Source organism: Pan paniscus, chromosome 6 (assembly GCF_029289425.2).
Source record: "Pan paniscus chromosome 6, NHGRI_mPanPan1-v2.0_pri, whole genome shotgun sequence".
Lineage (NCBI taxonomy): Eukaryota > Metazoa > Chordata > Mammalia > Primates > Hominidae > Pan > Pan paniscus.
In genome coordinates this window covers 50652369-50679458 of record NC_073255.2, presented here as the reverse complement: position 1 = coordinate 50679458, position 27090 = coordinate 50652369, and the positions used below count along the sequence as shown (strand labels likewise).

General features: G+C 35.8%; 1 long non-coding RNA gene across 2 annotated transcripts in view; it reads left to right on the top strand.

Annotated features, from left to right (window-relative positions):
* LOC100970696 (uncharacterized) overlaps positions 1 to 27090 on the top strand; it is a 45000-nt gene that overhangs the window by 2447 nt on the left and 15463 nt on the right. The window contains exons 2-9 of one of the 2 annotated variants that reach the window (XR_010112756.1): positions 748 to 854; positions 7371 to 7471; positions 8476 to 8610; positions 9671 to 9754; positions 15022 to 15139; positions 17954 to 18042; positions 19358 to 19454; positions 21604 to 21655. This is a non-coding gene — a long non-coding RNA (uncharacterized LOC100970696). The remainder of the gene's footprint in view (positions 1 to 747; positions 855 to 7370; positions 7472 to 8475; positions 8611 to 9670; positions 9755 to 15021; positions 15140 to 17953; positions 18043 to 19357; positions 19455 to 21603; positions 21656 to 27090) is intronic. The other variant, XR_010112755.1, reaches the window with a different exon arrangement.

Sequence of the window (27090 nt, the reverse complement as noted above, 5' to 3'; positions counted from 1 at the left end):
TATGTACCTTGAAGCCATTTATATTTTGGTATACTTGTAATAGTTACTATACACTGGACTATGTATATTGGACTAAACATGGAGAGTCAAAAAAGAGTATGTGGTCAGAGTAGAAATCATGCCCTAGCTTCCTTCGTGTCTGCCTCCTACCTTGAGTAGAAGCGGTAGAAAAAGTAATTACCTAAGATTTTTTGGATTCTGGTTTGTGGAGAAGCACCCTTATATTTAGGCTGATGGGCGGCGAAATTAGAAAGTATTTTTTGTGATTTAGAATTTTATACGGAGATGTTCATTGTGATTAATTATTCTTTGTATTAGCAGATTTTTGCTTTTTATAGCTGCATGATTTCTTGTTTATTATTCATTCATTATTGTCTATTAATAAAGAAAAACTTTATTTCACTGAAGCAGTGATATATAATCCAACTTGGATTTTTAAATAATGACTGACTTTTTTCTTTGGGAATACATTACTGTTAAAAATGTAGATTATTAGATACATTACTTTTAATGAATATAAGTGGTATAATTAGAAGGCTGAAAAGAATCCTTGGAAACGTGAGTTTAATTTGATAGCTAAGAAACTGAGGACAAGATACTTATTCTTTGTAGCATATTTTCTAATGTCATTTCATTGTCTCACCAAGAAATACTTGCATAAAGCAAGTTCAATTATAGCATCTGTTGAATATTTAAGGTTGGGTAAAGTGGGTGAGTTTAACAGATATTTTCCCTTATTTCTTTTAGGCGAATCTGGACTGGGAAAGTTGACATTAATCAACTCATTATTCCTCACAGATTTGTATTCTCCGGAGTATCCAGGTCCTTCTCAGAGAATTAAAAAGACTGTACAGGTATAGATATTAGTATTTTTAATTGATGATAAGCTGCAATAATATTAATACACACAAAGCACATGTTGTAACTTTTATTATGCTTCCTTAGAGGTAAGATGCAAATTTGCCCTTAGCCAGTGTAAGATGGTAAATATGACTTCATAAAATTAAAAAAACAGAAGAAGTACAGTTAATCAAAAGAATTATCTTGACTAGAACTTTCCAAATTTGTCCTAAGGATTCTCCTAGAGATGACACTGTGACATAGTAACCAATTCCCCTGGAGTTGTGCTATGTAGTATGATAGTCATTTGCCACATGTTTAAATCAATTAAAATTAATTAAATTAAAATGCAATTTCTCATTTGCTCCAGATACATTTCAAGTGCTCAACAGCCACATGTGGCAAGTGGCTGCCATTTTGTGCAGCACATATATGAAGATTTTCATCACTGTAGAAAATTGCATTGGACAGTGTAGAGAAAACATGATTCATAGAAAAGCTATTGTTATTTAAATACAGTGTTCTATATTAGTCAGTGGGATAACACCATATCATAGTTGAATGGCAATAGCAATTCTGTAAGACTCCCAAGGTATATGTGATCTAATTTACTGCTTCTCAGTCTTTGCTATGAATTCCAATCCTGGGTATCCTGTTAAATTTAGTTCTTCTAGTAGTTCTGAGATGGGCTGCCTTTCTACATTTCTAACAAGATCCCAGGTGATGCTGATGCTGCTGGATGGTAGATCACACTTTATAAAGCAAGGGGCTAGACTCTAGATATTCACTTTTTATTAAATAGTACAGCAGCCTGTAGCCACATGTGGCTATTAATCTTTGAAATGTGGGTAGTCTGAATTGTGATGTTCTGCAAATATAAAATATACCACAGATTTCTAAGACTGAGTATGGAAAAGAAAATCTCCGTAATTTTTTATATTGATTGTATACTGCAGTGATAATATTTTGGATGTATCGGGTTAAATAAAATTGACTGATTTCACCTTTTTCCTATTTTAAAAGTGGCTACTAAGACAATTTTAAATTACTTACATGATTGACATGGTATTTTTATTTGGCAGCGCTGCTCTAAGCTGTTGATGAAAAATATTGTTGGTGAGCTCTGCTTAGGTAATATATAGGACACGAGCAGAGAGGAGGCACGTGAACAGTTCTGGCGGGAGTAGGCTTCATTGAGGCCGTGATGCTTTTAGCTGGATTTGAAGAAGTGGTAGTGATCATCCCAGTGCACAGGATAGTAGGGCAGTCTATATATTCTGAGCAGTAACTCATATATATCATACTGCAAGACCCCAAAGGAGTAATTTTGTGAAGTAAATATCTTATTTCTCCTTTTTAATGTTTCCATTTTAGCAATTTTTTTTTTTTTTTTTTTTTTTAGTAACCTTCATAGGGCTTGAGATTTAAAATTACCTGCAAAATTCTACTCTAAAAACTTGATCCTACATGCTTATTTATTTTGTGATAAATATTGGAAATTTTAAACCTAAGTAAGAAAATGAACTTTGAACTTTCTTAATTTGGGTATCTGTTATGAATACCTTCACTTAAGTATTTATGAATTTAGATATGAAAGGTAAAACTAACCACTATCCAAATTAATATACAGTTCATTTCCAGAACCCTAGTTTCTTCCATGTGCTCACTCTCATTCAGTATTACAACCCCCAAAGATAAACACCATACTGACTGCCTTCTCCATAAATTTGCCTGTTCTTGAACGTTATATACATATACTTTTTTGTATCTGTTTTCTTTCAGTGCAGATTATGTCTGTATTATTTACTCATGTTGGGTGTAGTTGTTTTTTCATCGTCGTATAATACTCCATTGTGTGAATGTATCAGTATATATCCTTTATTATTTATTGTAGATAAGCCTTTGGGTTTTCAGTTTTTTACTAACGGGAACATTCTTGTGTATGTCTTAGTAGACTTAGGCACTCATTGCTGTTGTGTGTGCATAAAGATATAAAGGTATTTGAGTTTATTTTATTTGATTTCTAGTGAGGTCGAACATGTCTTTTGTACTCAATAACTGTTCAGATTTCATTAAAGTGTTTTGGTAATCTTAATATTTTCTGTCATTTTCTTGCTGATTTATAGGGGTTTGAAAAATCTAATAATCCCCTACATTTTAGATATTGCAGACATTTTCTCCCCAGGTGAGCATCTGTTAAAGATGTGACATGCCCTCAATTTACTAGAATTCTTACATTGGCTTAGCTTCAAAATAAATTGCCTAAACCCATTTTACCTTCCTTTAAAGTAACACTTCAAAAATATCCTCTTCTGTTGTGAATATCTTCCCGGAAACTCTCTTTATCTTGAAAACAAAGGGGTAATGGAGGTGAGAATATCTCTAGTAGGATTTTTAAGACAGGCCTGTGCACCACTGTTAAATATCTTTTCTTTACCAAAAAGAAGACCTGTAGCATTTGAGAACCAGATTGATCCTTAGTAGAATCTTGTAGAAGTCCTCTTTCCTGATTGAACCATGGAGGTGTATTCCTTTATATACTGAAAACTAGCTGAAGATAATCTAAACTCTTTTGCCCAGTTAGGAAAGAACATGCCATATTACGGACAGGGTCAGAGTCATTCAAGAAGCCTGAATATAGTTAGAAAATGAGAATGTAATCTTTTTATGGCTCCTTACCAAGCCCGGTAGTCTTGAAGATATAGGGGAAATAGTGTAAACGGTTGTCAAGATAAATCTAAAATGGAAATTAATCAGTTCCCTAGAATAGATTGAGAAATTAGCTTTAGGAAAAAGATAAATTTCACTCACACTGTACCATGGAAGGTACAGTGCTGATTCAGACAGACTGGGAATGGTCTCATTTTTAAGTGGTGATGTGAGGTACTTCACTGAGCATTGTGACAGGCACGGGCTTGGGAAGAGCCTATTAGGAAATGGGAGAGGCATGAGACTAAGGAGCACATAAGAGGAATATTAGCAGAGAAATTCTTGTTGAGGTTGAAGGTCATGAATTTTATGGTATAGGAATAGAAAGATGGGTTAATCCAGAATGGAATTTGAGTTGGAAAGGGAAAGAAATAAAGGTTTTGGGAAGGAGGTTGCTAATAGAAATTAAGAGGGGCAAGGGATTTGAGGCTCAGTGTAAGGAGACAGGGATATGAGGAGTGGAGAGGTTCAGAATAGAAAGCCAAATTAGAGTTTTGGGATCAACTTTCTTCTTAGTAAAGTAGTTCTGGGTCTTCATGAGAAGAAAGTATTCTTTAGGCATAACTGTTCTACTATTGGTTACTTCCTCTTTCATTTTCTTGTGGAACACGATGAAATATTTAAGATGATATTTGTCTTTTGAGCCAATAAATAAGGGAAAAAGATAGTTTTTGTGTTTGAGCTAAGTGGAGTATCTCAGGCCATTCCAATGTCTTCAGAGTTTTGGCTGTAATGCTACCTCTTGAGCAAGTGTAGGTAGAGGTAAGCTCTTGAAAGAAAATGTTAACCCTCTCTTCAAAATGTTATATGCTTAATTAAATAACTTCTTAATTTACCTTAATAAATGGCGTGTAAACATTAAGTTAGAAAATGTTAGTGTATATGAAGCTGTATAATCAACATTGTTTGACTTTTTTTCCTCAGATTGTAAAACTGAAAACTCAGTATACTAATACTCTTGTATACTGTATACACTCAGTATTAGAAAATGAGTACCTTGGATTTCTGGAATCTCGGATTCCAAAAGAGGTCTCAATAGATGAATTATACATAGATGATTCATAGACGATAGTTTTAGTTTTATTTATTTTTCAGGGAAAAACAGTTGAAAATGCCCTTGATTCATTCTTTTGGTATTAGATGATGCAGCTAATCTTAGAGAACCCTGAGTGATGCCATAAAAGATGTTGATGTGACCTGCTTAAGGGAAGTGCGTGGGAAAGTGACCATTTGGAATAGATTTGTTAGAAAAGTTTGAAATTCTTGGACTTGAACTAATTTGTTTTCCATGGATCCCATGAGGATACTTGTAAAAGCAGATGATAGGATACAGTTGGATCCTGTGAATGGCACTAGTTTACAGTTATGTTTTCTGGGTCTCTTCCATATGTCGCTGATTTCTTTGTATTTGACCATGTATGGACATACAGAATTTCATAGGCCAGAGAAGAAAAGAAGCTTTATAAACATTCCTTATGTGTGTAAAATACAAATCTTCATTTGTCTTAGCAAGTCAATAAGTAATTAAGTTGTTGGACTGATTTTTTTTTTTAAACAGGGAAATATCTTAAAATTTAAGCTGTTAGGTTAAAATGTGTATTTGGTATACAGCATATTACTGAAGGTAGAATGGGCTTCATTTGGTAATAAAGGAACCAGAAATATTTTTAAGTAAAATTGGGAGATGATTCATGTAGATTAACTGTGTTGTTGTATCACTTTCTAGAATACAGTACTATGTTGTTTAAAAGAGTAAGTACGTAAAGGAGTGGTATAATTACTTTGGATATTTCTGCTTCAGCCACAGTTACCATGAATAAATGATCTGTCTTTATAAAGGAGAGGGAGGTGAATTCAAGATATTGAGATGTTAGATTTGACTGGGTTGTCCTTTGACTAGAAGATCACCAGATAAAGAAAATGTAAACTTCCTAAACCAGATAAGATGATATTGTTAAAAAATTTTTTGGCCCAGCACTTTGGGAGGCTGAAATGGGAAGATTGCTTGAACTCAGGAGTTTGAAGCTGCAGTAAGCTATGATCTACCATGCACTCCAGCCTGGGCAACAGAGTGAGACCCTGACTAAAAAAAAAAAATTTTTTTTCCTTTGGTTCTCATGATTTCACACTGATGAATCTGATTGTTTTCTCTGAGTCATTTTGCCTCTCTCATGTTATTAGGGTAACCTGATAATAGACATGTTATCTTAGTTATGTGGTATGTAACAGTGATCTTCTAAATGATGTGCATCCATCACTGATGCCGAGGATGATCAGAAACTATTACAACTCTTATTTATTGATGTTTACTTTTAATCTACAGATAAATGATAATACATATTAATACTTAATATTCAGATTGCCAATAATATATATTTGGTGGGTAAATATCTTTTGGATCTGCAAAATTTTCACTGATAGTTTGTATCAGGATCAAAGCAGTTTCAAGAACATTAATCTAAAAGATAAGACTTTGGCATCTCATTTCTCTAAAAGATAAGTCATGCATGTCCACATCTCAGGCAATTTTTTTCAGTTTTATAAGTTTTATTCTTGATAATAAAATTCTTTTAACAGAAAACTCTTGATTGCTATAGACCTCTGCTGTGTATTCAGTAGTCACTAGCCACATGTGGCTATTTAAGTTAATTCAAATTAAATAAAATTAAATATCAGTTCCTTATTTGCACTAGTCAGATTTTAAGGAGTAAGTAGCCACATGGGCAAGTGGCTACCATATTGGACAGTGTGGATACACAACAATTCCATCATCTCAGAAAGTGTTATTGGATAGTGTGGCTACAGACTTCTCTTGCTCAGCAATCTTAGTCTCCGCATGTTAGTCTCTTCATGCATTAGGTAGCATCTATAAAACATGCCAGAAGGAAACAGGCTATCTGTAAAAGTGTCCCAAACTTTTTGTCTTGTAAATTAGTTTATCAGCATACTTGGAGCCTCTTGCCTTAATAAGGACTTGATATAAATATGTATCAGGAGAAAGCCTATCTTATGAAGGAATTATTCCCTTTTTATTTGAATCCGTGTTTGCTTTATCTTGGGCTCCTGAAAACTGATACTTTGCATTTAATAGCAGCATATGCCCAGGATGAATGATAATACATCTTCTGATACAGAGCTTGAGGTTACAGAATATCTTAAATTTCCAGGAACTGTTGTTATCATTTAAGTCCAATAATCAGTAAGGTTTCACCCTACCAGAATACACTTTTTTTTATTAACTGTCTGGACTTTTGCTGATTACATTGTCCGGAATGTGGAGTATCGCATTTGAGAAGAGGATTGGATCCTAGCCATAACATAAATATAAGGGTAATTACATCCATGCTGAGAAAGATTTAGGAATGATAGTAAGTTCATTTGAGTGAGTGGTTTGGGCCAAACTTGATAGAGAATAGTCCAGGAAGACATTTACTATAAACAGTAGATTAAATGTTCTTGCCTGATTAATTACATTTGAACTCTGTGAATGACTGAATCACTCAAACTGCTTATTTGTATTATTAGATGCACATTTAAGTTATGTATTACATGTCTTTAGTGGTGATCACTATTTTATCAGTTCCTCTGTCTTTCTTTATACCAAGTATGACTCATAAACCCAGTATTAATTTTCCAAGAGATTGGCATACTATTTGTATATACGCTTTTCTTTCAAATAATCTGGATTCCCAATGCCCACAATCATTGATCCTAAAGATGTGGGAGTAGGTAGATAAACTCAAACATCCCTACCATCACCCCTGGTAGGAAATCACTGGTGTAATGTATGATACTAACATCTGCACCAATTACTCTTACAGGTGGAACAATCCAAAGTTTTAATCAAAGAAGGTGGTGTTCAGTTGCTGCTTACAATAGTTGATACCCCAGGATTTGGAGATGCAGTGGATAATAGTAATTGGTAAGAAGGATTTGTCCTCACAACTTTCCAGTGTATTTGGGGTACTGGGGTGGTTAAACTTTCTCTTCTTAACATTTTAAAACTCTTCTTAGCAAAGGTCACCAAACTTCAAGTAACATGACAGGTTTGTATACCAGCTTTGCCACTTATTTGACAAAGTTTAACTTCAAAGCTAAACAAAGAAGTTTAACTTCAAAGTTAAACAAAGAAGTTTAACTTCAAAGTTAAACAAAGAAGTTTAACTTCAAAGTTAAACAAAGAAGTTTAACTTCGAAGTTAAACAAAGAAGTTTAACTTCTTTGAACCCATTTACTTTTCTATAAAATGGAGATAATACCTATCATAAAAATTGTTTTTAAGACATATTCCAAAATAACGTAGCTAGATAGAAGAATTCTCATTATTGTAAGAAATTTAAAACTGTTTGCTTTAATTTTATCCATTTGTATAAATTCTATCTCAATCCTAATTTAAACCTGATATTTAGACCTTCAGTTTTTCCGTAAGTCCTAAGTGAAGAAAACAACTATGAAATTTTAGTCCGAAGTAATTATCTTAGTATTTTATAAATAACTTTTATTTTTGTTTGAATTCACATTGTTTTTGAGGTATTTTTCTGTCAACTCTTAAAACTCCTAAGTTCATCATGAAGTTTTTATATTATTTAAAGTAATCTCTCATTTGAAATTTGAAACTGAATATAATTGTTTTCATATTATGAAGTGTGTTATTAATACACTTACTAGTGCCAGTAATATGCTAATAATTTAGCTGTGTTTCAACAATAAATATTTTCTTTCATTTGGAAAGTTTTGAAATAATGAATAAAGATTTATTCAACATAATTTATATTTTTGAATCTTTATATAGAATAACTTGACATGTCTTCCATTGGTAAATTCATTTTGCCTATTTGAAAATATTGATTATTGTTCTGTAACAGTCATCAGTTAATTCATATCTAGAATTGCAACTTAATTGTTTTGTTTATTTGCATTCTATAGCTGGCAGCCTGTTATCAGTTACATTGATAGTAAATTTGAGGACTACCTAAATGCAGAATCGCGAGTGAACAGATGTCAGATGCCTAGTAACAGGGTGCAGTGTTGTTTATACTTCATTGCTCCTTCAGGACATGGGTCAGTAACCTGATACTTCTGATTCCTTTTTGTTGTTGTTGCTTACTATTACCTTTATGTGCATATTTGAGTAATCTTTAAGTTTGTGAAGTACATACAACTATACCCATTATTAAGTACCAAATTTCATGTAGAAATGTCTTAGTTGAAAAGCCTTTTTAAGTCCTGTGTAAGCTAACAGTGATTTTACTCCTTAGTTCTTCATTCATAAGGATTTTCCCTGCTTCATGGAAATAAACAGTGTTGCCACCATGGTTTGAGGTCTCAGTGTGGCAAATTTAGCTTTCATGTTGAACTACCAAATAAAGAGAAGCAGCCAAACCAGTTAGACATATTCAAAATAAATCCAAAGATGCTATTTATTATAAGTCTCATAAGAGATGGTTATCAAAAGCACTTGCATGCCAATGTTTTCTTGTGCCATTTCTTTCTGCAAGAAATCTGTTTGGCTTCTGTTTCACCTTAGCTGTCATAGACATGTCGTTTAAGTATCATATTGTCAGTACTAACCTTTTGTTTATTAGGACATAAGATCTAAGAATCTAGACATTAATCTGATGTGATTGTTCTGTTTGTTATAGTTAGCCTGTACTCCCTTTTTTTGTTCTTTGTACTTCCCCTTTCATTTTGAGTACATATATGTGTCATTTGTAACTGCAGATTTTTCCAATTATTCTTCCTCAGTCTTTTCCTTTGGGTAAGTAACTCAGCATACATAATTCAGCCACCTGGTGATTGTAACTCCACCATCTCTCCACCAAAAGAACTGTGGTAGCATCAGGCTAAATAGCATTAAGTTATCTAACACTCACATTACAGTAGAGTAAACCAATTCCTTCAGGTATACCTTTCTCTTCCATTTTTGGCTTCTCGCTCTCTTTTTTTTGTTTGTTTTTATAGATGGGTCAATGCCCATTATCACTCTAGATGGATAAGGGAGCCTTAATTATATACTTATATTTTTGCACTGTCAGATTGGAGTGGGGTAAAAATGTTTCTTCTTTTATGTCTAATACTCTTGTTTTTTTTTGTTTTTTTGTTTTTTTTTGCTGTGCCCTAGACCATTACATAACTGAAGACTCCCACCTTCAGGCAGGATTGGGTAGTACATGTTTGTAACTACCTGGCATTGCCTTTTGTTGAGGTAATTTCAGTTTTTATTAGTAGTAGTAGTAGTAGTAGTAGTATACTTTAAGTTCTACGGTATATGTTCACAATGTGCAGGTTTGTTACATATGTATACATGTGCCATGTTTGTTTGCTGCACCCATTAACTGGTCATTTACATTAGGTATTTCTCCTAATAGTATCCCTCCCCCATCCCCCACCCCACGACAGGCCCTAGTGTATGATATTCCCCGCCCTGTGTCCAAGTGTTCTCATTGTTCAATTCCCACCTATGAGTGAGAAACACCTATGCGGTGTTTGGGTTTCTGTCCTTGTGATAGTTTGCTCAGAATGATGGTTTCCAGCTTCATCCATGTCCCTGCAAAGGACATGAACTCATCCTTTTTTATGGCTGCATAGTATTCCATGGTGTATATGTGCCACATTTTCTTAGTCCAGTCTATCATTTTATGGTGTTCTCAGTTTACATATTTAAATCACTAAACTGACTCTTTGACTTAAAAGGCTCAAAAAAAGTCATCTCAAAAATACAACACACTGTATAACCTTTTATAAGTATTTGTGTAGCTTCTTGAATTTATATTTTTAAATCATTCTCATTTAACTTGTCAGGGCCTTTTCCTGAAAGCCAGCAGAGTGAAATCTTAAACTGCAGTTAAGTCAATAAAATTTGTTAGCTTATAACCAATTTTATTATTTTAGATTTTCCGAACTCTCTCCAACTAGGGTAATTCTCATGAAATCACATTCCTGCCATCCCCTTGGGGAAAATTTTATTTCTTAAAATTGCATGGGAAATGAGAGCTTTTTTAAAAGAAAAAAATTTTTATATTCAAATGATATGTAGTGGCTTTGTGCCATTTCTTATTTGTCACAAGGGGTAAGATGTTTAAAATTGCTATATCTTATATATAAAAATGTACCTTTGAATAATTTCTCAGTTTAACTATTTTTAGAAATGGAGCAAAGTTTTGCCCATTGGTACATGATATTGTGGATTAAGTGAAAGAATATGAGGCTGGGCATGGTGGCTCATGCCTGTAATCCCAGCACTTTGAGAGGCTGAGGCAGGCGGATCACCTGAGGTCGAGAGTTCGAGACCAGCCTGACCAACATGGAGCAACCCCGTGTCTACTAAAAATACAAAATTAACTGGCCGTGGTGGCGCATGCCTGTAATCCCAGCTACTAGGGAGGCTGAGTCAGGACAGTTGCTTGAACCTGGGAGGTGGAGGTTGCGGTGAGCCGAGATCACACCATTGCACTCCAGCCTGGGCAACAAGAGTGAAACTCCATCTCAAAAAAAAAAGAATATGACACAGAATTTTATGTATAGAGTTCCAGGTACCCTGCTCACTACAGACTGAAATTCTATGCAGTCTAGTAAATGAATCAGAGCGTTTCCATCTTGTCTAGGTAGTCCCTAGGTTCCCTTTTTAGAGGGTTTTGTTTTTAGAGTGATTATAAATTCGTCCAACAGTGCACTTTCAGTGCCTCCTACCTCCCTCTACCAAGTATGAACTGCATGCATGGCTGATTTATGATTTTGGCTATTATCGCTTCATGTGTGTTCTTCACTATTTTGTAACTGTTATTAAAGTAAAATACTGACTTGGAACATGAATTTTAAAATGGTGTTTTATCCTTCTAGTATTGATTCCCACTTTTAGAAAAATTGGTGTCATCCAGTGAGTTTTATACAGAAGGATTTTTTCCCTTAGAAATACATACATACAAAAAAAATTTGTCATTTTCCCTGTAGTTGTTTATTATGCTGTAGAATTTGAGGCTAAATAGTCTTTTCTCTCTACTGTGGGTTTATCTTCTAGAAATGATAAAGGATTTTCTATTTCTTAAAAACAAGATTTAAAGACTAAATTTGTTGATGAAAAGACCAGCCAATATAAATCTAAATGGACAGAGGGAAAAAATTCAACCGGAATGTAATACACATGTGAACTAAATGTTTTCTGTTGCTGACGTTTTGTAGGCTTCTGAAATTTAATGAGACTTTTACAAGGTTTACCTTTTTTCCTAAAGTTTAATTTCTAAACTGACTTAAATGTTTTTTGACCCTTTGGTTATATTTAAGAAGTTGACTTCTCTAATTTCCTTGTCACGTTTATTTTTAAATATCTTTCTCTTTAAAAGTTGGGATACTATAATAAATATTCAGCAAGTATTTTGCGTTTAAATATAAAATCTTCTTATTTGGATTTTAATACTTTATATTAAATGCCTTTAAGATTTATTAAAATTTTAGATTAACTGAACTCTGCTTTTTTGTCACTGGATTAATAAGCAGGCTTGTATCTGACATAATAGCTTAATAAGGCAGTGACAATTTAAATTTGTCATGAGTATAAATTGAAAAATCATAACAATTTAGAAATCGGAGATTGAATATTTCATGGCATTTATATTTAGTGTTTTATATAATGATTAATGAAAAGAAGCAAAACTTAAATTTTTTTTCAAAGATGGATAGGTTCAGGCCAGATGCAGTGGCTTACTCCTGTAATCCCAGCACTTTGGGGACCAAGGCAGGAGGACCATTGCTTGAGGCCACAGACTAGGCAACATAGTGAGATCCTGTCTCTACAAAAATTTAAAAATTAGCTGGGGCTGGGCGCAGTGGCTTACGCCTGTAATCCTAACACTTTGGGAGGCTGAGGCAGGTGGATCACCTGAAGTCAGGAGTTCAAGACCAGCCTGGCCAACATGGTGAAACCTCGTCTCTACTAAAAATACAAAAATTAGCCAGGCATGGTGGTGGATGCCTGTGATCCCAGCTACTCGGGAGGCTGAGACAGGAGAATCACTTGAACCCGAGAGGCGGAGGTTGCAGTGAGCCAAGATTGCGCCACTGAACTCCAGACTGGGCAATAAGAGCGAAACTAAAAAAAAAAAAAAAAAATTAGTTGGGCATGGGGGTGCACTCCTGTAGTCCTAGCTACCCAGGAGTCTAAGTGGAAGAATTGGAGGCTATGGTGAGCTATGACTACACCACTGTACTCCAGCCTGGGTGACAGAGCAAGACCCTGTCAAAAAAATAAATAAATAGAAATGGATAGGTTCTTTTAGTTAACACTAGTGAGGCAAGAACACAGTTTACAGATAATCTAAACAGTGTTATTCCATCCACACACTCTTTTTCATTGTGCTCCCTATTCTCTGAATGCCAGCGTCAAATTTCAAGGGATTTAAGATAAGGAGAATTAGAATAGGAGGCAACTATCTTAATTCTCCATATTTGCATTCTCCCCCTCACTGTCTCTGTCTTTCTGCCTGTCAGCCTTACCGCCACAGTGAAGTATATACGGTAATCTTTGTTAGTAAAAAGGACTGGACTATCTTATTAGTTTTAGGGCCCTAATCCCCCCAATTTTAATATATATGTTTCTCTTTCTTCATTTTAAAATGTCAGTCAATTCAATTATTAGTATTAGTCAATAAAATTAATAACAGAATGAGACTTTTGTTTCATTTTTCTCATGTTTTTATAAAAGTTAATGAATACCTCCGGGCACGGTGGCTCACGCCTGTAATCCCAACACTTTGGGAGGCTGAGGCAGGTGGATCAGGAGGTCAGGAGTTCGAGACCAGCCTGACCAACATAGTGAAACCCTGTCTACTAAAAATACAAAAAAATCAGCTGGGCATGGTGGCGGGTGCCTGTGATCCCAGCTACTCAGGAGGCTGAGGCAGGAGACTTACTTGAACCCGGGAGGCGGAGGTTGCAGTGAGTCGAGATCACGCCATTGCACTCCAGCCCGGGCAAGAGTGTGAGACTCCGTCTCAAAAAAAAAAAAAAACAGTCAAGGAATACCACTTTAGAATGATAGTCCTTTGCAAAATACTTCTAGTATCTTCGTTTATTCTTGTGAAACATTAAATTTTAGTCCACAGTATATTCTAGATTTGAGGACTTTGATTCTCATTTAGAATTACTAAAGGAAAATTACAGCAGCTTACTTTTTTTGTCAACAAATATTTGGGCACCTTCTCGAGTGTTAGATACCATGCTAAGTGCTGAGGATACAGATGAATGAGATAAAGCCCTCACTGTAAAGGGTATTTCAGTGAGAAGATGGGAGAAACAAATACAGATGCTCCTCGACTTGGGACAGGGTTACATAAACCCATCGTAAGTTGAAGATACGTTTGATACACCTTGCCTACTAAACATTATAGCGTAGCCTACAGTTGGGCAAAATCATCTGACATAAAGCCTATTTTGTAATAATGTTTTGAATATCTCATGTAATTTATTGAATACTGTGCTGAAAGTAAAAAACAGAATGGTTGTATGGTTTCTATTCAATGCGTATTGCTTGCACACTATCAAAAAGTTGAAAAATTGTTAAGTGGAACCATAGTTGGTGAGGAACCATCTGTATGCAGGCAGGCAGTTACTGTACAGCACATTAAGTGTTGTGACCACATAGAAATATGCCTAGTCTTAGGTTAGAAAAGGATTCCCAGTGGAAATTGGATCATAAGCCAGTGTCCTAAAGGATGAATAGGAATTAGCCAGGCCAAGGAGAAGGAGGATGAGAATGGAGGGTGTTCCAGCCAAGGTAGTAGCCTGTGGCCAGATGCCAAAGTATGGTGCTTTTAAGGAATTGTAAGAAGTAAAAGTAAAAGAAGTAAAAGGCTGGCACATTGGAAGTAGGAGGCAAAGGAAAGGCCAGGAATGCTAAGAGATGAGGTCAGCTGGAGAATCTAGGTCTTCACAAGCCTCGTAGGCCATACTAGTTAAGGCATCTGGTCTTGATAAGATTTTTGGTCAGGGCATAACTCAGTAAGATTTGGATTTAGAAAGACCACTCTGACTTTAGTATGGATGGTTTGTATTATAGTTATTCATTCCAAAGGTCTTGGTGGCCTAGACTAAAGTAATGGAATTGGAGATATGCATACATACATATATACATCTATACACATACTATATATATGGGAAGAAGATTAGAGGAGGGGAGGAATGCTAGGTTTCACACTTGAGTAACTGGGTAGACTGTAGTGCCATTCACTGAGATAGGAAGCACAGAAGAGGGAAAATGGGGTTCAGATGAGCTTTTGATTTTAAGGAGCCCATGGAACACCTGGGTAGCGTATCCACTGGGTAAACACAAATGTGGAACTTAACAGTAAGATATGGGCTGCGTATGAAGATTTGAGAGTCAGTCGACCAACTGAAGATAATTGAAATCTAACTGGGGATGTGAAGAATCTTGTTCTCTCAAACTGATTAATTCAGTCATATAAAATATGTCTATTTCAGACTTAAACCATTGGATATTGAGTTTACAAAGCATTTGCATGAAAAAGTGAATATCATCCCACTTATTGCCAAAGCAGACACACTCATGCCAGAGGAATGCCAACAGTTTAAAAAACAGGTGAGCAGGATGTGTTAACTCAGGTTTCTTATACCATTCTCATAATTTGCCGGTTTTACTATTTTTAGTATAATGTGTTGCAATCCATTCCTCTTACTGCTTTACTGTATTGTCATTTATACTGTATTAAAAATAACTCTTGAATCTTCTGCCTTAGTTTTCCCCTCAAAGCTCTTACCCATTGTCATAGTATCCTTATCCTTTGTCAGTTTTTAAATATGGCTGTTTTAAGTTTTTTTTTTTTTTGAGGCAGAGTCTCGCTGTGTTGCCCAGGTTGGAGTGCAGTGGCATGATCTCGGTTCACTGCAAGCTCTGCCTTCTGGGTTCACGCCATTCTCCTGCCTCAGCCTCCCGAGTAGCTGGAACTACAGGCGCCCACTACCATGCCTGACTAATTTTTTGTATTTTTAGTAGAGACGGTTTCACTGTGTTAGCCAGGATGGTCTCGATCTCCTGACCTCGTGATCCACCTGCCTCGGCCTCCCAAAGTGCTGGGATTACAGGTGTGAGCCACCACACCCAGCCTTAAGTGTTCTTTAATAACACCCCCACACAGATAATTTCGACCCATACTCTTTAGAATTATTTTCTTAGAATGAATTCCCAGGAAGAGGATTATTCTTTCAAAGGCTATGATTGTTTTTATGGGTCTTTATCTTCCCCACTCCCCATTTTGTCATGGTGCTTTCCCAATAAAACAAATTCATTTTATAAAGCATACATCTGTTTCACTGTGACTTTGCCAGCATTGTTTGTTATTTTTATTTTGAAAACCTTTTTGGAATAAAATGGTACCTAATCATTTCTTTATCTTTTCCTTTTATTTTCCAGAAAGGCTGAACATTTAAAAACAAAGTTTTTTTTTTTAACTTTTTGTAAACACCTGTTCAAATCCTTTGTCTTTTTGACCGGTAGTACTTGGTATTGCCCGTATTTATTGATATGGGTTCTTTTTATTCTGGGTATTTAGTTGTCTCTCATTTTCACAATATTTTTTATATTTTCTCTTTTGCTGCTTATATCCTAATTTTGTTTTCAGTGCACTTTATGGGATATTTATAGTTTAAGTTATTGTTCAAACCCGTGACCCTAAGATTAAGAGTCTCATGCTGTATGACTGAGCTAGCTGGAAGACCACTAAACTGTTTTTCTAGACTCATGTCTAGTTGTCTCAATAATATTGAGTTATACAGTCACACATATTTCTAATTTAATTGTGTTTGGTTCATTATATATTACATTTTATGAAATGTAGGATCAATTCTGGAAACTTTCCCTATTCCAGTAGTCTTTATTTTCAGCCAGTATTATATTGTTTAAACCACAGCAACTTTGTATAATATTTAAAAATAGATGGTAATTATCTCTATTGTCCATATAGTCCTGTTGTAACAAAATATTTTGTTTTTCACCTTTTTCAATATGCATTTCAGAATACCTTGAAACCTGTTATAAAAAGCCTGTTAAAATTTGCTTTGAAGTTACGCTAAATTCATATAAATTTTCAGAATGTTTTAGTACATTGTTTTTACTGTATCTAGTATTTTTCTGTTTTACACTTATCCATTCCCATTTTTATTTTGTAATGTGCTATTTCTAAGTTTCAAGTACTATAATACATTTCTCTTCTTTTAATATATATTTCTATTTGGATTTTTACTGATAACTTTAAGGTAAAAAAAGATGAATATGAAGTGACGTCTTCTTTCAAATTGGTCACATTCTGGTGGTTGTACTCAGGTCATTTTAATATACAACCTCTGACTAAAACCACTGCTTTTAAACCTAGCTACAATTATTCATTTTTCTCTTCATTATGTATATGTTGCCTCATTTATTCTGTTTTTTTTTTTTAATATATATGTAGGTACATACCCTAATTATAAAAGATATGTGGTCCTATTTTTCTTCAGTGACAGTTTTACTTCTGTTTACTTCTATCTAGTATAGTAACCATGTTACACAATTTGTTCAGGGTCCTTTTATAGCTGCTGGGAAGCTTTGCCATGAAAATTGCACCAAAATATAAGTATAGGCAGGGAAGCTAGTTTTAGGTATATCAGCCATTGGTTTGTTATGGGCTCAAAGAAGGATAGGTAGTTGAAAATTATTTGGATGTCTGTATTCTGTTTAGAATTTGGAGTGGTTTTGGACATGATAATTTAATTTGAACTAGGTCATTCCTGATGTTATTAATAAGTTGTCTTCTTTAGTTTTCTGCATTCTTATTAATTCTTGATTTCTAGGGTGTGTTTTCTCCCTGTGTCCTCCCCTAATCTTATACCTGCTGCTCCTCAGTTTGTGTGTATGCACATGTACATGCAAGGATTTTTCTGATGAATGTGCAGGGGGCAGTGTTGTACTTAGTTTTACTTTACTTTTGCCAGATTCTACTAAAAATTTTAGGTGAGTTTAGCCCTGTTTATTCAACTAAATAAGATACTTGGAGATTTATATCTAAAGGAAGGATCTCAGTCATTGTAAATAAATGACCTAAAGTCATTATTCTGGAAATCAACCAGAGAAATTCCTTTCTGGAGTTTTACATCTTTTTTGGAACTCTTTTGATATGATAGCTGTATGACTTCAACACTTCTGAAGTAATTGGATTTGGTGTTTATATATCAACTTTACAGTTTAAAAAAAAAAGACCAGCATAGTACTTTGATTTTAGATTACCACTTTGCATCATTAAAAAAACAGTAAAGGATGTGGAAACAAGGAGCCATATAGGAATCTAAGAAGCATGTAATAAACATAAGACTAATGTACTAATTATGTATGGTGCTCTTTTGCTGACTACTTCCATTTTAGATAAAGAAATCCAAGAACATAAAGTTAAAATACATGAATTTCCAGAAACAGATGATGAAGAAGAAAAAAAACTTGTTAAAAAGATAAAGGTAGGTTCATCCCTGTACATACACTAAAGTAATCTGAGGCCTTAAAAACATACTACAGCGTCCACAGGAAAGATCAAAAGTATCGGTGTTTTAAGTAGTTGACTTACAAAATGCCTAGGGAGATTTAATGTTGAATTCAACTTTATAGTTAACTTTGAAGATTAGCTAGTATATATAACAAGCAATTGTGTAAACTACTGAGGTGAATAACACAATCCTTATTTCAAATTGTTTTTAATTAACTGGCTTTCATATTATGTAATTTTTTCCCTCTTAAGAAACAAGTGATGAGAAAGGAGAGAATTCCTTCTGTTATGTTTTAATTGCCAGACAAAAACTGTATTTCTTTTATCTTTATAAAAGCCAACCAAAATTACAGCTAGATAGGAGGAATAAGTTCTAGTGTTCTGTAGCATTGTAGGGTGGCTGTAGTTAACAGTAATTTAGTCTATATTTTCAAATAGCTAGAAGAGAGGATTATGAATGTTCCCAATACAGAAAAATAAGCGTGAGTTGATAAATGTGCTAATTACCCTAATTTGATCATTACATATTTGTATACAGGTATCAGAATACCATACTCTACCCCATAAATATGTACAATTATGTTTCAATTAAAAATAATAAAAACCAACCAAAAATTCACATCAACACAATTTTCTGTATTTTAATTTATCGTGGTTTTCTAAGTACTTTGTCCCTAAAAATGGTATACTGAATAATGGCATTATGTAGGCAAATACCTTGGAATAATGAAATGCTTATACCTCACCAGTGAAGAATTTCTGCAGTTATATAAAATAGCTGGTTAGATATTTCCGGGAGCCACAGAATTGTGAAGGGCTACACGTGGATGAATACAAATCCAGTCACCTGGATTTGAAGTTCCAAAGTTAGAGCTTAGCAAATATACTATTCCCTGCTTTAGGTACTGTTACAGTTGGTTTGTGATCAAGTAGTCAGGCTAGTCATTAGCCTCCTTTTATTTTCCCAGATGCTAATATATTTTTTACCTTTTTCCCCCCAAGCATGGGACAACTTTCTGTAGTGATTTTTAGTAAATAATTTGACCAGTATATGCTTGAATATTCTTAACTTTAAAGAGAACATTTAATTTTATTTATTATTTACCTTGGTGGTAATATCATGTGATGTCAATTTACTAAATATTGGTTAAATGGCCTATAAAAACTAATGCAGAAACTATCAAAAGTAATTTTTTTTGGCTAATCTGTTGAGTCATGTAACTTTTTTTATTCTTGAAATTTGTGAATACTATAGAGATGTATTTGAACAAGAATACTTTGTTTTATAGGACCATTTACCTCTTGCTGTGGTGGGTAGTAATACTATCATTGAAGTTAATGGCAAAAGGGTCATAGGAAGGCAGTATCCTTGGAGTGTTGCTGAAGGTAAGGTTTTCTTCAGTGAATGAGTTTCTATAAGATCTCAAAACTGATTAAAAATGTGTATTTATAGTAAGGAGTATAATATGCACACTGTATTGACATAATCTAGATTTCAAGGATAGTACTGATTTCAGGTTCTTGTAGTCTCATTTTCCTCTTAAATACATTCATATTTTTCAAACCTGTATCCTACTAAGTCAGGCAAGTATGTATTAAGTCCTAAAGTTGCAGTATAGGTTGAACATTCAATTTTTTTTTTTTTTTGAGATGGAGTCTCACTCTGTCACCCAGGCTGGAATGCAGTGGCATGATCTTGGCTCACTGCAACCTCCGCCTCCCGAGTTCAAGCGATTCTTCTGCCTCAGCCTCCCAAGTAGCTGGGACTACAGGTGCGTGCCACCACGCCTGGCTAATTTTTGTATTTTTAGTAGAGACAGGGTTTCACCATATTGGCCAGGCTGGTCTTGAACTCCTGACCTTGTGATCCACCCGCCTCAGCCTCCCAAGGTACTGGGATTACAGGCATGAGCCACTGTGCCCGGCCTAGGTTGAACATTCTTAAAGAGAAAATTCAAAATATGAATTGCTCCAAAATCTAAAACGTTTTGAGCACTGACATGCCACTCAAAGGAAATGCTCAGTGGAGCATTTTGAGTTTTGGATTTTTGGATTAAGGATGCTCAGCCAGTAAGTATAACACAGATATTCCAGAATTCCAAAAAAATTCAAAACACTTCTGGTCCCAAGCATTTCAAATAAGGGATACTCAACTTGCCCCACCCTGGCTGGCATCCCTGCCTCATTATTAAGTCTATTTCTGTTTTCTTATTTGAAAACATAACTAAAATTGAGGGGTTCTTTACCTGGGGCCCTAAGTTTGCTCCCAGGGAATCTAATGAACCTCCTGGAATTAAACATTTTGGAGAGAAGGCTAGTCACTTTTATCGGAATGTCAGATAGGTCATGGACCCTCAAGAATTATTTTAAAAATGAATAAGCCCAGTTAAAACATTCACAGTCTCCTTTCCTCAGTGCAAAAGTTGCCTTTTTTGACATCGCATATTTAGAGTAAAAAAATTTCATTAGTAAGAGATACTCTTTACTAGTTTTGTAAGGATTTTTTTGTTTTTTAACCTACTATCTTAAATTATTAAGGGTTAAGTAAGGAGTTTTAAATACCAATAAAATCTTATTTATAACCCCAAACCTCAGAAGTCCTTCCTCTTGGCAATAGGTTTATTGTATTGGTTTAATCTGATATTTAATCTTCTGTATTATAGTAAGCTGAAACCAAAATTGAGACATGATTGTTTTATGTTTGTTGCTATTATTTTTGAATTTTTTTTTTTTTTTTTTAAAGACAAGGTCTTGCTATGTTGCCCAACTGGCCTCAAACTCCTGAGCTCAAAGTGATCCTCCCACATGCTCCTCCCACATCACATCACTATAGGCACACACCACTGCCCCTGGTTTATTTTGAACAGTTCTTTAATTTTTAGGATATTGTTTCAAGTTACTGTCCTTATTGACAATTTTCACACCAGTGACCCCTGTACCTTGTTCCCAGCTCTCTCTGTCATGCCCAGGCAACCAGGCTTTAGAACTTACATACCCCTTAAAAATAGGCACCAGAGAAATTGATTTGCATTTCTCTTTTGTAGTTTACCCCTCTACTCCCAAGTAATATTCCTGTTTGTGATACATTCTTTAAAAATAAAAGTAAAGAATCTTAAAGTTCTTGGCTCCCTTTTTCATTTTGGTTACCTTAAGATTTTTTTCTAAAGTGATTCCCCCTTCACTTACACCACTGAATTTTTTAAATGTATTATATAATAAATATATTTTTTTACCAATAATGAGAAAATGCGTGATTTCCCCTTTCAAAATTTCAAAGTTGTTTCCGGAGAGCTCATTTTAGTTAGGTTGACATTTGTTTCTGAGGATTAAACTACAGTAAGGTAATAATATAGTACACTTCTCTGTCATGCCCTTACATTGAGTACTATGTTAGTGTTAAATCTCAAAAAAATTGATCTGAGCTGTTTTGCATTTCCCCTCCCTTGTTTTTACCCCCCAAGTTCCTGTGAAATATTTTTTGAAAAGACTAGGCTTAGTGAAAATGTAATATTTGCGGTCTATTTTTTTCTTACAGTTGAAAATGGTGAACATTGTGATTTTACAGTTCTAAGAAATATGTTGATAAGGTAAGTGCAAGCAATGATGGAAATAGCATAAGATTTTCTTTCCCTAAATAAGAATTGGATAGATTTACTTTTTGCCTTCTATAAATGTAGCTAATTTAAATTTATATCTTCAGTCTAGTAATGAAGTTAGCACTACAGGTAGACGATTCTTTCTCCAAGGTTTTGAAGTCATCAGCAAAAGTTACAAAATAATTTGTGTGTCTAGGGATACATAGGAAAATTAGTCTCTTTACTTTATCGTTATACTTTGTGTTGAGGTTTAATACTGAAATAACTATGGAAGGTGAAATAGAAGAGGCTCTTCTTCTTTCTTAATGTGAAAAACTTGTGAAAACTGTATAAGGGAAGGCTAGTTTTTGAGTCAAAAGCTAGAATTTGAATGTTAAAAGGTACACAACCTGGTAGCTGGTGAGTAGGGCATATTTTATGTACTGGAACATAGAGAACAAAACCAATCTTCCTATCAGGTGAGACAAAAAAAATCCCTACACTGTGTCTTGCACACCTGCTGAAAGAGAAGGAAAGCCTGTGGGAGCAGGACATTGAGGCCATCCTGATTAAAGGACCAGGACTAGTAAAGAGGAGCTCTTACTAATGAATTAGAAAAGCAGCAGCAGAGAGGAAATCATGAAGAAAAAGTGTAATAGGACTAGAGATGTTAGTAGGTAAGGAACAGAAAGGGCATCAAAATGATCCTCAGTGTTTTCATCTTGAGACACATTCCTTCCTCTCCCTACCTCACTCCCTATTTCCCGCTTCTCTCTCTTGCTTCTCTACGCCTTTACCACATACTCTCTTTAACCTCCAGTTTTAGATGTCTGTCTTAAGTTGATATCTATTCATTTTCGTACCTCTTACCCACTTTCCCAAAACGCAAGATTCTCTTTAGCTATGTAGAGAAAGGTAGTAACATAAATATGGATAATAATTGGAAATCATGGAATAACAAGAAGGTCATTCTCACAAGTGAGAAGTGAGGGGGAAAATTTAAGAGAGTCAAACTGCTACCTCAAGAAATACAATAGAGATGAGAGTGAATTTTGAAATGAAAGAAATTGACATGTAATTGATTTTTATTTTCAAAGGAGCAGGTGTTTTTGGTAGGAACTGCATGACAGGGTTGATTGAGCAGTTGGGGTTGCCAGGCCTCAATTAGGGGAGAAGAGCAAATGCACGAGAAGGTCATCCTCTGGGTTTTGAGAATACAACACTTCAGGCTGTGTTATGAACTATTCCCTTTCTCTTCCATTCTTAAGGTGTGATTTCAAAAGGATACCTATTAATAATATAATCTGCTGTGACAGTATATAAGTAGAGAATGTTTAATAAATACTAATTACCATTGCATTCCTCTTATTTTTAAATCTTCTATGGTACTTGCCCAGTGCTTGACATGGTGGCATTCTATAACTTTTTCTTGTGTATTTTAAAAGTATACAATCAATAATTTCCTACATACCTAAAACACTGTAGAGGGGAAAGCTAGTTACTAAGCCAGAGGCTACTTTGTTGAGATGGAGTCTCGCTCTGTTGCCCAGGCTGGAGTGCAGTGGCACGATCTTGGCTAACTGCAATCTCCACTTCCCTGCTTCAAGCAATTCTCCTGCCTCAGCCTCCCGAATAGCTGGGATTACAGGCATGTGCCACCACACCCGGCTAATTTTTGTATTTTTAGTAGAGATGGGGTTTCAGCATGTTGGCCAGGCTGGTCTCAAACTCCTGACCTCAAGTGAGCCACCAGCCTTGGCCTCCTACAGTGCTGGGATTACAGGTGTGAGCCACCACGCCCACCCAGCCCAGAGGCTACTTTGAATATTTGAAAGTTCACAGCCTGGCAGCTAGTGAGGGTCCTCCCTAGTATAAGCATTACAGAGCAAATTGACCATGCCTGCAGGAAGATTTAATACAGCAGAGCAGCAAGCCTTTTATGCCTAAAAATTCTAAAGTTATACGTATTAGAAAGATGTATATTTAATTTAGCTCATGTCTTTAAGACAAAGGCGTCTAGTGGATATTTAGTAAATACCTGAAGGAAGGAAATACAATACCAGTATTGCAGATGTCTGTAAATCCCAAGTAATTGAAATCTTCAGGTCAAAGGAATAGTGATTGCTTCTAAGAAAGAGTCAAGTTCAAAGAAGTGTTTGCTAATTAAGAGAACTGAATTACTCCAGGCAAACCAAAGAAGGCAATGGAAGGGAGGAAAACTATACAAATATTTTCAGGGTGTGGAGATGGGTGTTTCAGAAATCAAATACGGAAAGAAAACAAAAGGAGAACAGAAAGAGTTATGGTATCAGCAATGGGAAATGGAAGAGACAAATTCCTGAAACTGTGGGGAAACTGTATTGCTAATTACCAAATTATTTTGAGAATGGAGGAGTGGGATGAATCATAAAAGGTTAAAGCATATTTAATTAAATGGAAATAAAGACTTATATAACCTGAAAAAATCAGAATTATGTAGTCATATAGAAGTGAAAGTGATTTTAGTGAAAGGAAAATCATCCATTATCTAAAACATTAGATGACACTAACAAAAATAGCTTAACAATTAGTAAATTCACCTTACCTTTATTTTACACATTCATGCAAACATTTCATGTAAGTATTCTTCCTTAGAACCTTTAATGATTTTTCAGGGTTGTAGTGATGATATGTAATATATAATAATTAAAATTAGGCCGGGCGCAGTGGCTCACACCTGTACTCCCAGCACTTTGGGAGGCCAAGGTGGGAGAATTGCTTGAGCTCAGGAGTTTAAGACTGGCCTGAGCAACATGGCGAAACTGCGTCTCTACTAAAAATACAAAAAATAGTTGGGCGTGGTATTGCATGCCTGTAGTCCCAGCTACTCAGGAGGCTGAGGCAGGAGGATGGTTTGAGCCTGAAAGGCAGAGGTTGTAGTGAGCTGAGATCGTACCACCACACTCCATCCAGCCTGGGCGACAGAGCAAGACTCTGTATCAAAAAAAAAGAAAGAAAAAAATTACATAAACTTTTTTAATATTGGCATAGGTGTTTATTCTTATTATTCTCCACTTAGAGAAACTGGTAACAATAATTTATTCCAAAAAGTGTTTATCATATCTCAGCTTCAATCTTGAGTTACCAATTTTGTTAAAATTCCTATTTTCTGCTATCTGCATTGGGACACAAAAGGTAATGGTGTGTTCCTTGTAAAGGGGAACTTATAGTTGAAGAGGTATGATGTCACCTGTGACATATACTTGTACCAAAAATGAATGACAACCAAGAAGAAAATGTTCATGGTTGGAATGCTTTGATGTCAAGGCTGGGACAAAGGTTTCTAAAGCAGTTGAACTCTTTGATGAGAGATTGACAAATTAGCCTGAACTGTTTAGTGTCAATCACCAGATACGCCAGGAGTAGGGAGCTGTCTGACTTGCCCTAAGTGGAGTGGTAGAGCTTTAGAAGTAACTGTTGTGGCTATAAGAGAACATGAATTTATCAAGGGACAAAGTCTGGGAGATGAGATTTTTGGAAAACTCAGACTTAGGACTAAGGGGAGTGAACTATCAGAGAATTGCATGGAAATGTCAGTACGATATGAATCAGAGTAATTGAATATCACATTTTATTCCCAAAGGGGGAGATTCAAGAAGCTGGATTGTGAAGTAACAGTAAAGGTTTTCTGGATGTAAGGAATGATAAAAACAGTACAACAATACGCTTTTTTTTTTTGAGACGGAGTCTCACTCTTATACCCAGGATGGAGTGCAGTGCACGATCTTGGCTCACTGCAACCTCCACCTCCTGGGTTCAAGCGATTCTCCTGCCTCAGCCTCCCAAGTAGCTGAGATTACAGGTGTCCGCCACCACACCCAGCTGATTTTTGTATTTTTAGTAGAGATGGGGTTCCACCATGTTGGCCAGCCTGGTCTCAAACTCCTTGAGCTCAGGCAATCCACCTACCTCGGCCTCCCAAAGTTCTGTGATTACAGGCATGAGCCACCACACCCAGCCAACAATACACCTTTGTGTTTGTCTCCCAGAAGGGAGTTTTAGTAAAGTGGTGAAGATGAATGATGGCAGATATAGGAAGTTTGAGATAGAACAGATGATGGGAAGAGGGAGAACTGACAATACAGAGTATTGCCACACCGTGTATATCCAAGAACACTACATTGGTAAAGGATATCCATGGAGCAGCTAAGGGTATCTTCAGTGTCTTGAATAATTAAATAATGATGACATCATCCCGTATTTATTGTAGATTTATCTCATATGTATTGATTTTATATATGATGGAAATGCTGTAAGCAAAAATTTGTTTAACCAAAATACCACATTCACCTAGACAGTTTGAAGAAACAGAAATTTACTCTAAAATTCCCTAGTTTGAAAGCAACTTGATATGTCATCTGAAATGTATTATTATGTCTTAATAAAAACTCATATATTACCTTAGTAATATTGCTAAAAGGCAGTTACTTTTAGATTTTATGAGCTTCAGTAGTAGCTAATCTACACTCTCTTGTCTAGTATTTAAATAGATAATATAAAAATGAATACTCTTTCATAGAAAGGTCATCCTTCAGTTACTGCTTTGGGAGATTTGTGGGTTTTTTTTTTCTTTTTTGAGGATTCATTTTCTTCATTTAAAAAAATGTTTTTGGCCCGTCGCGGTGGCTCACGCCTGTAATCCCAGCACTTCGGGACGCCGAGGTGGGTGGATCACAAGGTCAAGAGATTGAGACCATTCTGGCCAACATGGTGAAACCCCGTCTTTACTAAAAATAAATAAATTAGCCGGGCGTGGTGACACGCGCCTGTAGTCCCACCTACTCAGGAGGCCGAGGCAGGAAATCGCTTGAACCCAGGTGGCGGAGGTTGTAGTGAGCCAAGATTGCACCACTGCACTCCAGCCTGGCGACAGAGGGACAGAGGGAGACTCCGTCTCAAAAAAAAAAAAAGAACAAAGAAAAAAAATGTTTTCCCCTATGTTATTTTAGGAATCAAGCAACATGGGACGTGTTGAGGAGACAGCACAATCGGGCAGGGAGGAGGGTTGAAGAGCAGACAGGCTCGCTGGGAGAGCGGAGGACAGGGACGGGGAGAGAGGGTGGGATGGAGAGGGCATCTGAGGGGAGACGGTCAGAGGTCGACTGCTGTCTCAGGCCCTTTTTCAAAGTCATCCCAGCTCTTTGAAAGGGGCTTATTTGCCATTTAAGAGCTGTTGATGTTTCTTTAAAAATGAATCTCAGGGTGTGTCTGGGCAGCAGGCACCAGCACCAAGAGGAGGACAAACAAGGTCCCTGGGCTGAGGATCCCACTGTGGGCAAAGCCTGTAGTGCAGAGAAGTGGCGGAAAACTTAGGGCTCCAAGAGGCAGACCTACAGGGAGCTGGCCATTTGCACTCACCCTTCCTATCCTAGGCAAAAGAGGGAGCGAGCTGAGGAAAAGTTAGAACT